The sequence below is a fragment of the Eurosta solidaginis genome, chromosome 1 (assembly GCF_040869045.1).
Source record: "Eurosta solidaginis isolate ZX-2024a chromosome 1, ASM4086904v1, whole genome shotgun sequence".
Lineage (NCBI taxonomy): Eukaryota > Metazoa > Arthropoda > Insecta > Diptera > Tephritidae > Eurosta > Eurosta solidaginis.
The window spans coordinates 85724900-85741876 of NC_090319.1; the positions used below are offsets into that span (position 1 = coordinate 85724900).

Here is a 16977-nt window from a genome sequence, read left to right on the forward strand (position 1 = left end):
CTGCCTGCTATTTGACATAATAAGGAAACTCCAGCATCTTCGTAGACATGCTCTACCGCAAACTTATATTTTATGCATTTCTGCCTGAAAAATAGTGGGGTAGCATTTCATTTATATCATTTTCCTGAAGCTGGGCCCATAGATACCAGCTCCCGTTTTTCCGTCATTAAGCTTCGATCCATCCGTGAACCAGACCTCTTAATTAGAGTCAGCATATGGATTTTCTGTTTGCCAAAGAGTTCTGTCCACAATGAACACCTCAAAGTTATGCGAAATACTAAACGTAGGGGCCATTGCATCACGTATTTGCCATATGGGGCTTTCTATGAATTTTCTTATAATCTCCATACTTTTATCATATTTCTGATATTGTAAGTGGGGAAAGCTTCTGATCTCCATTCACTTGGGTATGGAAAGGGTGACTCTTTTGCATGCAGTTCAAGCTTATTACTACCGGTCGCCTGCGGCCAAGTATCCTCTGGGTAGCCACCGACGGATGTTAGGTGGTGAGCTAATGTGAAAAGGAACCTAGCGAGACCACTCCATCATAATCGATTAAAAAACTAGCTGTGGGTCTTCATCTGCAGCGTCTGATCACCATAAGCTGCGGCTGTAAATGGGCATCTGTCTTTTATCATGCGAATCGCTATATAAACTTGCAAGTAATACTTTCATCGCCGCCGAGCAGTTTATTCGCTGGGCTTGGGAGCCAACACATTAAACCATACTCCAATGAAAATGAATACAAGACTACTGGACTCAGTTTACTTAATTTTGCTATTGATTTTCTTTGCATGGTCTTCGGCCACTAAACTAAGAAACCATAAGTAGGTGACTATTGGCATCACAGGCGTATTAAATGTCCGGGTGGGAGATAGTCAGTAATGTTATGAAGATATCCGCTGCTAGAGTGGTGACTACAGAGGCTATTCTGTAAGATTTTACTGCGACATCTAGTTCTACTTAGTCGCAACTCAATCAGCCAGAAAAATAGCATTTGTTCTGATTCAGCCACAGTCACGGGTAAAAACTGCTGTGACTCAGAAGTCACAATCACAGATCACGTTGTCCTTTAAAAATCACGGGATCTGCTACACTGAAAGAAAAAGACTGGTAAAATCAACCGAAATACGGGTCAATTCAACCGAAATGTGTGTCAATTTTTATCCATCGCAACAAGATGTTGAATCAACTGCGCACAAATCGTTGATTCGTAAATTTTGTTCTAATTGAAAAACCTTATTTCTAAAATTTTTATGTTGCTTTGCCCGGGGTGTGAAACCAGGGTCTTCGGTGTGCTAGGCGGAGCACGCTACCATCACACCACGGCGGCGGCTATATACATGCGTAAATATCTGCATACATATAGTACACAGCATACATAAGTACAAAGTAGAGAGCGCAGTGAGCGTAAAATTCTCTTTGAAATTTGCTCATGTATTGACTGTTGATAGCTGTTGAAATGACCAGTGAGATCAGTTGTGTTAACAAAAAAATCAGTTAGCTTGATTAGGAATCTGTCAATTTTACAGAATTTTGTTAACTTAAGAGCGACAATTTCTCTTCTGTTGAAATGACTAAACTAATTTGTTCGCCTGACAAAGAACTCTGTCGAATTAACCATAATTCGATCAATTTTACCAAATCTCCGTTAAGTCATGAACAACAGAACCGATTTGTTGATTTTACTAATACCATTTCTTTCAGTGTAACTAATGCTAATTTCTTTCATAATAATTCTAGTAAATCCTTAAAAAAAATCTTGAAGTTATGAAAAAAATTTTGAATAAATAAGGAAAAATAAAGTAGATGATTTCACCGGCAAATAGCTGTACGAGAAAGTTAACATAAACGAGCTCATTAGGCAAAGGCCCTCCCGTTATATCAGATTTTTTTATAAATATTCTTACAAATGTATTCATTCAAATGTGTAACGTTTCCTATCTACGTCTTACTTAGTGTAGTCATCAAAGTATCTACAACAGTGATGCACTCGAGAGCTTAGTCAAAGCTCTACTAAGCTATTCGGCGTTTACTTACATGTCGTGAAAGCGCTGTAAAGCACCCAGTCAATCAGTCTTAGCTTGTACTTCAGCCCGTGCACGAATGGATTTGCGACTCTCTGTTTCGAGAGAGCGCTTTCAAAATGCACATTTTTTATAACATTTGTCAATGATGCCACTCCAAAGAAAAATTATTATAACTAAATATGAGGATTTTTGACATACATTTAAGAAATTTTATACTTCCAATCTTTTTATGAGAGGATTGTCGAAAAATATTAATTTCTTTAAACTTATTTTTCAGTATTAAGACTCGTTTAAGTTAAAGATGAACAAGTCGAAGAAAAATTTACATTTTAATTAAATTAATTAATCAAATATTGTAACGCATTTAACTCACAATGAAAAACGAATATTTCTTCTGAAATTTGAGCAAATCGAACCTAGGGTATAATAGTTAACATCATATAGTGCATAGAGCTTGTCTTACATGTCTGAAGTTCCAGGTTCTGTTATTAGAATTGACAGGTTGCACCGAAACTTCATTTTAACAAACACTTTTTTTTTTAGTTTTACTTTTGGATGCGAAATAATATTTACCGTTCGCATTTAAACTCAATACATATACATTTAAACCAAAACACGCATTTTTATCTTTTTTCCATAATTTTTCAACGCATGTTAGCAATTGTGGGGCAAAATAAAGTTTATCTAAATTTTTGGCCTGTTTTTCGTTTTAGTTGGCAGATTTTTTTGTTCTGGCACCCTCTTCAAGCTGATACGAGAGTAAACAAATTATTCGTATCAAGTATCTTTGCTTAAAGGAAGTGGTCGGCAAAAATTTAAATGTAAGTGTATTAGCGAGAGCAAGAAAGTTTTTTCGAACTTTTTTTTAAATTTAAATTTTTGATTCAGAAATAGTTTGAAATATTCCAAGTTACTTCCATATTCATTTAGATATTGTAGGACCTCTACCTATTTCAAAAGGACATCGCTATATTTTGACTATTATCGATAGGTTCACACGTTGGCCAGAAGCATACGGATTAAGGGAAATTTTGCAGAAACAATTGCAAATAAATGTTTACGTGAATATATACCTCGGTTTGGTGTGCTTCTAGAAAAAACTGCTGATCAGGGAGCTCAATTTACTTCCAAATTGTTTACATAATTAACAAAGTTATTAGGTAGTCATCAAATTACAGCGTCAGCTTACCATCCTCAAGGGAATGGCATGGTAGAGCGATTTCATAGACAATTGAAATCTTCTTAAATGGCTACAAATAGAAATAGAGATTGGTATGGTGAGCTACCTCTAATACTGTTAGGCTTGCGATCAACATTTAAAGAAGAAATTTCAGCTACACCGGCTGAAATGGTTCTTGGACAAAACTTACGATTTCCCGGTGAACTTATGGTTCCAACATCTGGAAATTCATCGTCAATTGAAATTTTGGCTAAATTACGTGAAAAATTTAGAAATGTTCATTCGAGTTTAAATCATCATAAATCTAATGTTGGTTTTTATGTTCCGAAAGATTTACAACCATGTAAATTTGTTTTTGTTGGTTTAATTAATAAGCGTTCTTTACAACAACCGTATGAAGGTCCATACAAGGTACTTGAAAAAAAGAAGAAGTATTTTAACTATTCCAATTGACAGGCTAAAACCAGCAATTATTGAAACGTTGCCTAACAACTCTAACACTTATCAAAATAACAATAGAACAAAAAAGCAAGTCATATTTAATTTATTTAATGTTAATTCTCTGGAAGGGGGAGTAATGTAGGGTTTCTATAATATTATTCATTTTACCTGTTAACTTTATATACTTTGTGAATTCAATAATTTATGTTCAATAATTTTATTTCCAATATTTTGAATTTTCTGAGGTTTTTGAGGGGACCCGCGATTTAGAGGTACTATTACATTTTTTTTAATACAGGAGAGTCTTTAGTTGTTCCAGGTGCAATTTTTAAGCCGAATTTCAAAAGCAAGAGTCAGACGGAAAGAGCTTATTAAAATGTATGCAGATAGGCCAAATTTAGGGCAAGACAACATCTGCCGGGTCTTCTAGTCAAATATCAATATACTTTTAGGCGTTTATCAATAAAAGTTTTACTATGGTTTACTGGTTTATTTATTTATTTATTCATATTATAGTCTAGGACTATCAGAACCTCCTTACAGAATATTTACAAATGTATCTTAACTTATAAATATTAAATATTCAAATTATTTCATTCAATAGCAGTTTAAACCTAAATTTATTGAATGAAAAATCAATATCTATAGAATACAGCAAATTAAACTCACTCATTGCCCTAGCAATTGGAGAATTAGAAGCATAATTCGTTCTAAATCTTTCTAACCAGAAAAATCGTGATATCGAAGGGTTCGCGATGGTACATTGAACCGTATACGTTCTAAAAGATAGGGCGAGTCAAACGTCCCATTGATGATATCATATAAAAATGTCAATGACAGTATTGATCTTCTACTCACTAAAGATTTCAGGTTAATTAAAAGACACGTAGAATTGTATGTTGGAACAGGATCGTGAAAACACAAAGACCCCGGAGGGCAAATCGCAAAAATATTTTTTGAATACGCTCAAGTCGGTCTATATGGCAGGCATGGTACGGCCTCCAAATGAAAGCAGCATATTCTAGTTTAGACCGCACTAGGGTTGTAAATAAAAGTTTTAAAGTACAAGGATCACTAAAATCCATACTGAAACGGCGAAAGAACGCGAGTGTGGAATAAGACTTCGCAATGACATAATTAATCTGACTGTGAAATAGAAACTTCGCATCAAAGACTACACCAAGACCTGATATTTTATCAACAACCCTTAGCGTAGAGTCCACAATATGATAAGAAACAGGAAGAACATTTCTAGTTTTAGCAAAGGTAATACTAAAACATTTACTTATATTTAAAAGCAGACCATTCTCTCTACACTAATCCATTACGTTATCGAGATCAGCTTTGAGCAAAGTGGACTCAGAGAGAGTCGTGATTTATGCAAAAAGCTTCAAGTCATCAGCATACAATAAGTATTCAGCATAACTGAAACAATGACGTATGTCATTGTCATTAATAAAGATAACAAATAATAAGAGTTCCAACACACTCCCTTGGGGTACACCAGAGGTGGCAGTAAAAAACCGTAAACAAATACCATCTACAACACAGCTACGATCTGCCAAGTAAGACCTCAACCAGTATAGGATACTAAAAGGGAAGCCCAAGCCAGAAAGTTTAGATATTAGTAATGAATGGTTGACTTTGTCAAAAGCCTTCAAAAAATCGGTATAGATAGTATCAACTTGTGCCCTCCTATTAAATGAAGAAATACAGTATTCAGAAAATACTGCTAGATTAGTTGAAGTTGATCTGCCAAGCATGAAACCATGCTGATTAGGTGAAATCAATGTCTTTACGGCGAAGAATATTTTATGCTTAACTACATTTTCAAACAATTTCGAGACAGTGGAAAGTTTAGAAATAGGACGGTAGTTAGCAACATTGCTTTTATTACCACTCTTGAATATCGGGGTAATAGACATTATTTTCTAAGCGTTTATGATGTCTCCATTCCTGAGAAATTTATTAGAAATTAATAGGATTGGATACGCAACTGCTACAATATTTTTAAACAAAAAAGAACAGAACCCATCTATATCCATTTGCACTGACGACTTGATCACCGAAATACCACAAATGACATCTTCAAGAGTCAGGGACAATTGACCAAAATTAATAGGGCTGTCATTTTCCGTATCTAGTTCTTCGGTGAGAATCGTCTCAGTCTCAAAATTCGCCCTGAAAAAATCAGCAAAGAGGTTGACAGCTTCGCCGAGGGAATGAGCAGAGTTTCCATTATAAGAAACTTGAGATGGGATGCTTGCACACGACTTTTTAGCCTAGCCATAACGCCAAAAAGATTTAGGGTTTAACTTAATCCTTTTAGCAACATACTCTTTATGAAGTTTTTTACTCAAAGATTTAAAATTACTTGAATATAATAAATATTTATCCTACTAAAGACGCATTTTCGATAATTTATAACTTTTAAAAAATGTATTCCTTAAATTTTTAAGTCTTTTCAACTTTCTTTTATACCAAGGTATTTTGTAACATTTCCTTTTCAATCGAGGAATCAAAGTGGGGCAAATTTCATTGACTTTAACTTTGAAAAGATCAAAGCATTTATTTACACTTTTCCCAGAAAATATAGTATCCCAATCATGCAAATTGATCCTATCGCTAATGGCATTAAAGCTGCAATTTTTGAAACAGTAATTATCCGGGAGCAAATCTAAGTCGACATTTCTAAATTCGTAAAACTCCAATTGCAGGATAAGAGGAACATGATGCAAGCCGGGGCATGACAGAGGGTCAAGACATTCTTCCAAAGAAAAACTCATATCTTCATTTAAAAAAATTAGATCTAATGTTTTAAACAGTTTATTTAAAATTGCATTAATTTGGGTAAGATTAACGCTTAATAAGTTGTCAACAACATAAGTTTCAGAAAAGCTAGTTACATTGTTGCGGTACAAAGTTAAACTCTCGCCCACTGGCGCCCAGCTCACATCTCCTATATTGAAATCACCTAAAATACAAAAATTACACTCTGATATCCTAGAAACTAAGTCTATAAGATCATCAGTATCTGCTTTATACAAACTGTCAATACTACCAGGCGGACCAATCCATTGAATTTGTTAATACGGTTTCTAATACTACAAGCAGAACAAATTTTTATGCTTTAGAAAAAAAACGCTCATTCTACATAAATTTTTTTTTTAAGTGAGGCAACCTACAACCTTTGTTAAAACAATTTCAAAAAGAACTCATATTGATTGCCTATAATAAATTTAAAATAGGTAAAAATCCGACCACTGCTTCAAGCAGTCAACATCTCGTGCTTGAAATCTACGCTCAAACATTGCCCATGTAAACACATACTACTACAAATCAACGAAAGACGAGAACGAAATAAGAAGCATTGTGGTGGTGTTGTTTCCCACCTAACCACACAGAGAGGATGTGCACTTACCTATGAAGACCGCGGCATGGAACCATTTCAAGAAGAGTGCTTAAAACTGTCGTGCGCACTATGAAACCTAGAAAAGCCCCTGGATCTGACGGAAGCAATTAGGCTAGCTGCAAATAACTGTCCAAGACTTATGTTGAACATGTACAACAAATGTCTCTAAGAAAGAACTTTCTGCACCATATGGAAGGCAGTACGACTGGTTCTCATTCCGGAAAGGAAAAGAGATCCCAACTATCCATGGTCCTACCGTCCATAACGCATTACGAGAGCGGTAAAGTACGGCACAGGACTGTCTCCCAGATAGCATGGTTTCCGAAGAGGGCACTTCACAATCGATGCCATAGCAGAAGTTATAGACGCAGACAAGAAAGTCGAGACAGCTATTCACAAAGTAGGAGCTACATTATTGCTGGTCGCGTTGGACGTCGAAACGCTTTTAACTCAGCCAGGTGGGAGGACATGCTTGATGCACTAGGAAGTACTTTCAAGGTACCGCAATATTTGTTCGAAATTTTAGGGGACTACCTAATAGACAGGTATCTAATGTATGAAATCACTTACGGTCAAAGAAAGGTAAACATAACAAGTGGAGCAGCCTAGGGTTCGGTACTAAGTCCCGATCTATGAAATATTTCTTACGACAGTCTTCTTCGATTGGACATGCCAGAAAGCACCTCCTCGTCGCTTTTGCATCTGACATGGCAGATGTGATAACAAAATCAAGCTACGAGCTGGCACAGCTAAAATTAAACCAGGTCATGCGTAATGTAAATAGGTGGATGGCTGATCACGGTTGGATGGCTAGCAACAGCAATAAGGGAGATCGTCATCCTCACAAAGAGGCGTATTACCACTACCACGAATATGACGGTTGGGGACTAGGCAATAAAAACGCTCTCTTCAACGAAATATCTTGGAGTGAGGTTCGACAGTAAGCTTACCTTCGCGTATCACATACGAGGAGCCTGCGAGAGAGCTACGCACACAATAGCGAATTTGAGTACATTAATGGCAAACACAGGCGGCCCAAATCAATGTACAAGGAAACTGCGTGCATCAGCCTCCGATTCTATACTCTTATAAGATGCAGAAATTTGCGCGGCCGTAATGAAATACCAGAAGAACCGACTGGTCGTTGCGGGAACCATATTTAGCTGACTCAGTTTCTAACTGGACACGGTTACTTCCGCAAGTATTTGCACAGAATGGGCACGGTTGATAACCCGAGCTACCTCAAATTTGGGAAAATAGACGATGTACGTCACACTTTCTTCGAATGCGGACACTTCTCCGATCAAGGAAGGAGGGTAGAAGAGATACTTGGCGACCTATCACCAGGCAGTGTCATCAATAACATGAACTGCCGAAGCGACAGATGGGATTCGGTCAGCACATATATTAGGCATACACCTATCATTAAACGAGAAGATGGATGCCTAGCCCATTAGCGTGAGAGTGGACATGAAGTTCACGTAACGCGCATTCGTACCCGAAGTAATGCTAAACGCGGTCCCAGGTAGGGAGATTTTCGCATGCCGTGCAGGGTTAGGTTTTAGTGGGTAGCACTTCACCAAAGAAGGGAGTCCTACACTCAGAGAGTCTGGCAGTGAGACTTAAATATCCGGGTCAGTGCATAAAGCATTTCCTCCTTCCACGAAACTAAAAAAAAAAAACTACAAAGCAAGTTGCGTTTGAATTCGAAGCTCTGTCGACGTTGTGCACCACTAATCTACAGCATCTAAAGGTTGTTCAGTGCTTATTACCCACACCTTTAGATGAATCCTTGTGAACAGACTATTAAGTGGTGCGATTCTACACAAATGGTTCAATGATCTGTGTAAGAAAATAAGGCAAATAAAATACGTCAAAAGGTTCTGCTGCTCGGTAAATACCCAAAATTAATTCGTTTTTATACTCAGTGTGCTTTGCACACGCATTTTGATTAAGCCTTGCCCATCCGTCCGTCTGTCTGTACATCTGCCCGACCGTTAACACAATAACTTGAGCAAATATAGTGATATATTCACCAAATTCGGTATAGGGGCTTATCTGGTCCAAATAGATTGGTATTGAAAATTAGTGAAATCGTATGATAACAACGCCCACTTTTTATATATATAACATTTTGGAAAACACAAAAAACCTGATTATTTAGTAAATAATACACCTAAAATGTTGAAATTTGATGTGTGGACTGATATTGAGAGTCTTGATAAAAATTTTAAAACATTTTTGAAAATGGGCGTGGCACCGCCCACTTGTGATAAAATCAATTTTACAAATATTATTAATCATAAATCAAAAACCATTAAACCTATCATAACAAAATTCAGCAGAGAGTTTGCCTTTACTATAAGCAATCGAAACTTCGAAGAAAAATTAACGAAATCAGTTAAGGACCACACCCACTTTTATATAAAAGATTTGTAAAGGGGTCGCTGTAAAAAAGATCTTTATACCAATTACATTTCTTTTCCGAAGTGGAGTTATTGCGTGGCGCCGCCCTTTTTATGTCTAAGCAATTTTCTATGTTTCGACAGCCATAACTCGAAGAAAATTATCGGATCGTGATAAAATTGGCACGAAATCATAGCAGGAAATATTTCTAGTAAAAATGGACGGGATCGATTAAAGACCACGCCTACTTTTATATAAAAGAGGCTTAAAAGGGTCGTAGACTAGAATAATAAGCTATATCTTAGCGAAAAATAGTTTGTATCAATGATATTTCGATTACCAAGTTTTATTGTAAGAGGAAATTGGGAGCCATTTTTTTTAATGGGCGGTGCCACGTGCTATGTAGAAAAGTAATTTTTCTGAAATGAACTCTACAACTGAAGCTCACGCTGAGTATATAAAATGAGGTTTCACCCGAACTTAGACGCCCTTACTTATTTGTGTATATGTGCAATATTTATTTAGTAGTTGAAGCGTAAATATATTTAAGCAAATACATATGCAATGTGAATGTATTTACATAATATGGGATGTGTAGTAATGGAGCAGGAAAATTCCTAATTTACTTTTAATAGCTTTGATGTATTTTATACAAATTTCGTATTTGCAACTTACGCTTATCTTGTCGGTATGATGGCTATGTGGCTGAGGATGCAAACCAGCAGAATGATTTGGTGTTCGTTGCTTCTCCATTTCTGTGATTTTTATTTTTTTTTTTAAGTAAGCTTTGTGAGAAAATACGAAATCACACAAAAAAAATGGCGATAACGATGTAATTGTGTTTAAAGATTGCCTTTTTTATTTATTTTGATTTGATTGCGTTTTGATTTGAAAGTATTTACTTTTAAGTTGTTATTACGTTTTTGTATTAACCTTTTTTCAATTACTTGTATTTATCTTTTTTGCACTTAAAAATTATATTCGTTCTGAGACTTTTATTGATCTAATTATTTTGAGCAAGAAATTAGTGTAAATGTGCCAGAGCGTAAGGGCCCATTCGCAAACGAAAAGATTCCAATTTAGAATTAAATAACTGCATAGAGCATATGAAAAAGCTCCTAATTTCCAATACATATATATTCAGTTTGGTTTGGAAACTTCTCTGCAAAAAATGCGATTAGTCTAGAATGAATCCGGGAGTATGCGACCAATGCCAGTTTTGATCTCTTTGTATGAATTGATCCTTTTGTTTGAGCATGTCCTATGAAGAGAATAATTGTACCCATTTATACCCGCAAGGGATCGATAGGACCAATCCCCTTTGTCCCCATATGGAAACATATGAAGACTAGGCCCATGACAGAATGAAGTTAAAAATATCCTCAGAAAATTTAACCCTAACTCCGGCGTAGTCGTTAAGTCCTAGTAATTCAGATCCGGTATAGGGCTCCGCATTTTTCTTAAATAATTCTATTCAATCACCTGTACTCTGTTTTATTTTACTCATTTCTTTGCCGTTTTTTTAATATTTCTTAAAATGAGCTACCTAGATATCAAACTGACTAATCCCAATTGCGCGTGAATGGGACTAAAGGGGATCAGTTATGGCCAAATGTAGACAAAAGAGATCAATCTCTTTAGGGATTGAGCGCACAATTTTTTTGATGGGTAAAACTGAATGAAATATCGAATAACTGAAAAAATAAGGCCCCTGGAAGTATGCAACATTTATTTCCATTTTAATTCGCTTAGCAAACCCACGCACGGTGGGTATTTGATCAATCTAGCTGGCCAAAATTAAGACAGCAGTTATTTCTGGTTGTCTCACTTCAATATTATGAAAGAAAATATTTGACAGTAAATTCACGGTGTTCTGCGCAGAATTACTATGGATCGAGTCCCGGTTGCGGAGGGATGCGGGGTCATTATTTGGCATGCATTACATGAGATATATGTGTCAATATGGGCATCAAACGAACGGTAATTTACTCCGCATTTCTATTGACATTTTTAAGTAGGGTTGCTACTTAGGGTTGCCACCTTACCTTCTTTTTAATATTTCTTTGTATATCCACTATCATCTCGGGAACGGCTTAACCGATTTGAATGAAATTTGGTGCATCGATATAGTATTACAGTTTGAGGATGTTTTCACAAGGTTGCCACCTTTTTTAAGTTAAAAAAAATTACATGAGATATGCCAATACGGGTATTAGTCTCTTACAAATTTGATCACCACTCAAAAAATTGTGGATATGCGCAGCTTATGTATCGCCAAAAAATTACTGACATTATATGCCATGAAAAAAAGATATATCTTTTTGTTAGCAAGGTTTTTACAAAATTAATAATGAAAAGTATTAGTATTACAAGTAGAATAACTCAGTTAAAATATGCTGTATAAAAAATCTAAAAAATGAATTAAAAACACATTTACCTGTCCTAAAAGAGAATGTAATTAGATTTGATTAGTGCTAAACAAGTGTACAAGTATTTAGATTAGAAGGGTATATCGCTTTTTAATCGAAAAATACATCGAACTGCACACAATTTTTATACAACTTTAGGTGTGCGTGGTTAGCTCCGTTGACTTTGCAGACGGCTTTTGGGGTATGTATACTATTCAATGGACATCTAGAAACGCCAGGAAGTATATTTAAAAAAAAAATTGGAATATTTTGAAAAATCCACTTTTGGACAGCTATATTGATCAAATACCCCACCGTGCGACGGCTGAGTGAAAGATCGCCCTACATATATCGGTTGCCAGTTCAAAAAGCAAGAGAATGTTTTGAACTTCATTCAAAATGAATTGAATTTAAACTTAGTTAGGTAATTTTCGAAACGAATTCTGAAACAGGCGCTATTTAAAAGTTTTCTGAGATAGCATTTTCGAAATGGGAACCTTGGTGAAAAATTCGAAAGAAAATATAATTTCCTTTAGAGAATTTTAGCCCTGTATATTAAACTTCAATTATTAAAAATTTAAAATTGATTAATGAATTATTTACGAAAACACCCAAACTAGTTTTTTGCAAAAAAAAAAAAAATTGCCAGCTTTCAGTACCACATAGATTTTTCACAAAGTGAATATAACAAAGTGTGTTTGACAGTTGAATATGGGACTATTATGTCAAACACATATAAACAAATGAATTAACCCTTTGCATGTATCATTTTGTCACTTCTGTTTTTTTTTTTTGGATTTTACCCTGTGACAGCATTATTCAACCCCCAGCGGATTAGGGGGCTTGGAATATACCAGCGGTCAGTATGCCTGTCGTAAGTGGCGACTAATATACCAAATTGATTCAAGTGTTGTGTAGCGCAATATTTTAAAGGGGCTGCCAGTGTAATATATAGCTTCTCCAACCCAATTATCGACCTCACCTACCCCTTCTATGATCTAAATGGAATCGTAAGAGGATTTTTTTTATTATGGATATATTTTGAAGTTTTGTAAAATCGATAAAAATGCTAATCAGTATTTGGTGCAGAGCTGTGAAAAATTTTTTAAAATTTTTTGGATATTAATAAACCGAAGGCGGAAAATAAAATAATGTTTTAACTCGTTAAAAAGATAATAACGAAAAACCGAAAAATGACCCCGGGTCCCTCCGAAACCGGGGTGGGATCCATAGTATTTTTGCGCAAAACACCTTTCTGCATTGGCGGCCTTCGGACAATTGTCAATCTCTCCTATGCGAAGGGAATCCTGTTAAAAATATGAAAGTATCACACAAATATTAAGCAGAGAGGTTCCGCCGTTCCGAGATCATCGGGTTTGTACCTTAATGGTACTTGTTACCCGAACATACTCGATCTATGTTCGGGAAAAGACCATCAACATCGAGAGCACTTCCCAAAACCTTACGGGAGTGTCTTTATCGCTACAACAACAACATGGACTTGTAAGCTGCGAAATATTATAAGCGTATATGTACCCTGCTGCTCTTCGCGTGTTCTTATCGCAAATGATGGTATTTTATTTAAAAACAAAGGCTATCTATCACAAATTTGAATTTTGAAATTTTGAAAAATTTTATGAAAGGGTTAAGATATTTTTTCTTTTTGACATTATAGTCCGGTTATTTATAAGAGAACTTTCAAATTCAATCACACTTTGTTAAATACACTTTTTTTTCAAAGAATTCGTGACAATAATATACAATTTCATTTTCATGAAAGGTATAAAAAATGCCAACGCTTTTTGACATAGATATATATATTTTTTTTGTAACAAAAAAGTTTGCCTTACATATAAATAAGCAAAAAAAAATTCTATGAACACAAATCATTCCCATTTTTTATACCTTTCATGAAAATGAAATGGTATATTAACTTTGTCACGAATCTCAAAATTGTAAGTCCTTAAAGGAAAATAGATAGACCCACCAATAAGTATACCGAAAAGATCAAGATGAAGAGCTGAATTAATTTGGCCTGACAGTCTGTCCGTCCTCTACAACCGATTGTTCAGATAAGAAACTTTTCGCAATTTCTACACCATTTTATCATCTAGAAACTTCAGTCTGACCGTCGGTCTGTTTGTATGCAAACTAGTCTCTCAATTTTTGCGATATCTTGATAAAATTTGGTGAGCGGGTATATTTAGGTGTCCGATTAGACATTTGTCGGAACCGGCCGGATTGGACCACAATAGCATATATCCCCCATACAACCGATTTTTCACAAGAGAGGATTTTTGTCATATCTTCCTCAATTTACAATTTATCAGATTGAAGCTTCAAACTTCACCATATGCTTTCATATATTGCACATATTGTTATGGATAAGATCGGTCGTATATATGGTATGTATCCCATTTTAGCAGCTACAACATTCAAACTTCTCCAAATGCTTTCGTATATAGCAAATATTGTTGTCTGAAAAATTCGAAGAGGTCGGTTGTATATATAGCATATATCCCCTACAACCAATTTTTCAGATAACAAACTTTTCGATGCCATTCGGAGTCGGCATAAAACAAGTAGGTCCTGTCCCGCCAATCTGTAGGAAAAATGCAAAGCTGCACGACGCAAATTGGCCTAAAATCTCTTCGCAGGTTATCGCGCCTTACATGTATTGTTTTTTGCACAGCCGATTATTTGGATATTAGATAATTAATTGAGGATCGCACTGCGACCATTGGTCTATTGTGCCCAATTTGGATATTATGAATGGGATAAGATTATTATTCATGAAAGGTATGAAGTCTTCGGCACAGCGAAAAGGTTTTTTTTTTTGAATTGCGCAGTTAGAAAGTGAATGAAACTTTTGAATTTTTCTACGACTTCAATTTTTTTTCCTAATTTGGAATCTTTTTGCTAGAAAGCCAATAACTGTAATAACATTGCACTGTGAAATCTTTTCGCTTCTACAGCGTATTAACTTCATTTAAACTGCGTCTTTGATGTTTTTTGTCACATTTCGAAAAGATTAACTATTTTTTTCGGGTTTTATACCTTCTCTTTGATAAACATTCATATAAAAAAATTTATTTTTACTTTTTCCAAAACTGTTATTTAGTTACATAAATTTCTTTTGCTGCTCTTGTTTCTTTTTATTTTATTCTCCTGCACTATTTTTTTTTTTTTACTTTTCTTTATTAATGCAATGCACTATTCAAAATCGATTACAATTTCAAGCATCAATTTAATTTAAACTCTTTTATTTACTTTTCATAAAAAATTGTTTTCAAAACTCGCGCATCAACATGCACATCCAATGAATGCTCTCAAACAACTAAAAGTAGTCGCTTATCAGGCGTCATATTACAGAACCAAATACCAACAATCCAAAGAGCCATCCTACAAACATATGTACATATTTTTTGTTAGTGTGTATGCATATTCACCACCCCATCCTCCACAATGCTCAAGCTCTTTTAATGATTGCCTTGTTTCATAGTTAAACTATCGACTCTCAGCCATTAAAGGAGGATGGGAGAAATACAAACGAAAATAATGCGTTGTTAGTTTTGTGATGCAATGAAGTAGGAGCAGTAGTAGAAGAAGAAGAAGAGCAATAATATATACATATATAAAGAAAAAATATTTAAAAAAAAATAGGAGGAGAAAGTAAAATATTAAGGAATGTTGGGAAGCCATCAACCTTTAATGTCAGTGTCAATATAGAAACAAGAAACAGTAAAATTTTATAAAAGCGACACTTTAATATGGTCATGTAAGTACTCTTGGTATGTAAACAAGCTTCAGCGGTATGTAGCTCAAGTTAACAGCTTTATTTTGATTACTTAGTACGAAATTTTATATCGGCAGCAGATGTTTTTTAACTGATTAAGTATTTTTGAAAAAAAAACACATTAAATAATTTTTTCTACATAAGCGTAACCTTTTTTTTTATTTTTATTTAATCATAATAAATTTTATTGAAATAAATGTCGATTATTCTATGGGTAGGATTCTTATCAGAATCTTACTATGTACCTTGAGGAAATCGCAATTTCAAAAATTATTTCGCAAACCTAGTTGCGTTTGTCACGTAGGCAACATAAACTTAAAAGCTGCTCTGAATCATTAGGTACTTATGCACATGTGTGCGTATGCGGTTGTAGGAATCCTAAAAGTATGCTACAAATGTGTGAGGTGGATAAATATACATTACCCTGTAGGAAAGTGCAGATTTGCGTTAAGCTGTCACAATTTCGTGTGGTACTGTTGCATCTGTTGGTAATGATCTAATTTTGCGATTAACAAATAGCGTTTTTAGTCTTAGAAATAATAAAGATTTTTTAAATGTATTTCTTAAATTTTATTAATTTTCCGTCATCAATACCGGGTTTGTTATATTTGTAAAATACATATTTTACAAGTTATTTTAGGTATTTGGTCTGCCCTACTTTTGGTCTCTTATCTGTATAAGTTTTAAGAAGTTTTTATCGCTTCCTCTCCCTCTTTCCCCCTTTTCCTTATCCTACTATGCAGTAGAGCTGCATCGATATTAGGCTTACTCGATATTTTCGATATTAAAGAGGGAGGGTTTCGAAATATCGCGATATATATCGAATTATTTTTATAGTGGAAAGCGCTTACTCAATTTAAAATCAATATCAGGTATATATCAGACATTTATATAAATACAATATGTACAGCCTTAAATTTGCTATATGTAATTGTGCTGCTCTTAAAGTACGTGCATTTTGCTAAAACTATTTTAATACAGCCCAACAATAAAAAATCTTGCACTATCAAATTTAGCGAGTGCGCAAAGCAGGGTAGATTTTCCTTTCGTATAAGCTCGCATGCTTTCATCATTGAACTTGCGTTATCTGTGACAATCGCTCCTACTTTGTAACGTTTTTTCCAGGATGCGAAAACTTTAACCAACGACGAAGGAATATTTTTGGCTGGTTGGTTTGTTCCTTCTAATAATGGTTGCGTGGACAATACTGCTGATCGCATCTTTGCATATAAAATGACATGTTACTGTAAGATAATCTTCGTTAGCTAGCGGGGTCCTACCGTCAGTCGTAATGGAGCAATATT

The 16977-nt window shown here is 35.1% G+C and overlaps 1 protein-coding gene and 1 long non-coding RNA gene across 12 annotated transcripts in view; one reads left to right on the forward strand and one right to left on the reverse strand.

The window, feature by feature from the left end:
* The window catches only part of LOC137236394 (uncharacterized protein ZK1073.1), a 469888-nt gene that overhangs the window by 366276 nt on the left and 86635 nt on the right, over positions 1 to 16977 (reverse strand). Inside the window, exons 1-2 of one of the 11 annotated variants that reach the window (XM_067758969.1) lie at positions 14977 to 15520; positions 10145 to 10455 (exon numbers count right to left, since the gene is read on the reverse strand). The exons of 3 other annotated variants lie outside the window; for them this stretch is intronic. The gene's annotated coding sequence lies outside the window, so the exon portion shown is untranslated. Of the gene's footprint in view, positions 1 to 10144; positions 10473 to 14821; positions 15521 to 16977 lie in introns of those variants that run through there. 7 more of the 11 variants (XM_067758968.1, XM_067758964.1, XM_067758967.1 and 4 more) reach the window with 7 other exon arrangements.
* LOC137236398 (uncharacterized) overlaps positions 1 to 16977 on the forward strand; it is a 185099-nt gene that overhangs the window by 80263 nt on the left and 87859 nt on the right. The window lies entirely within an intron of this gene.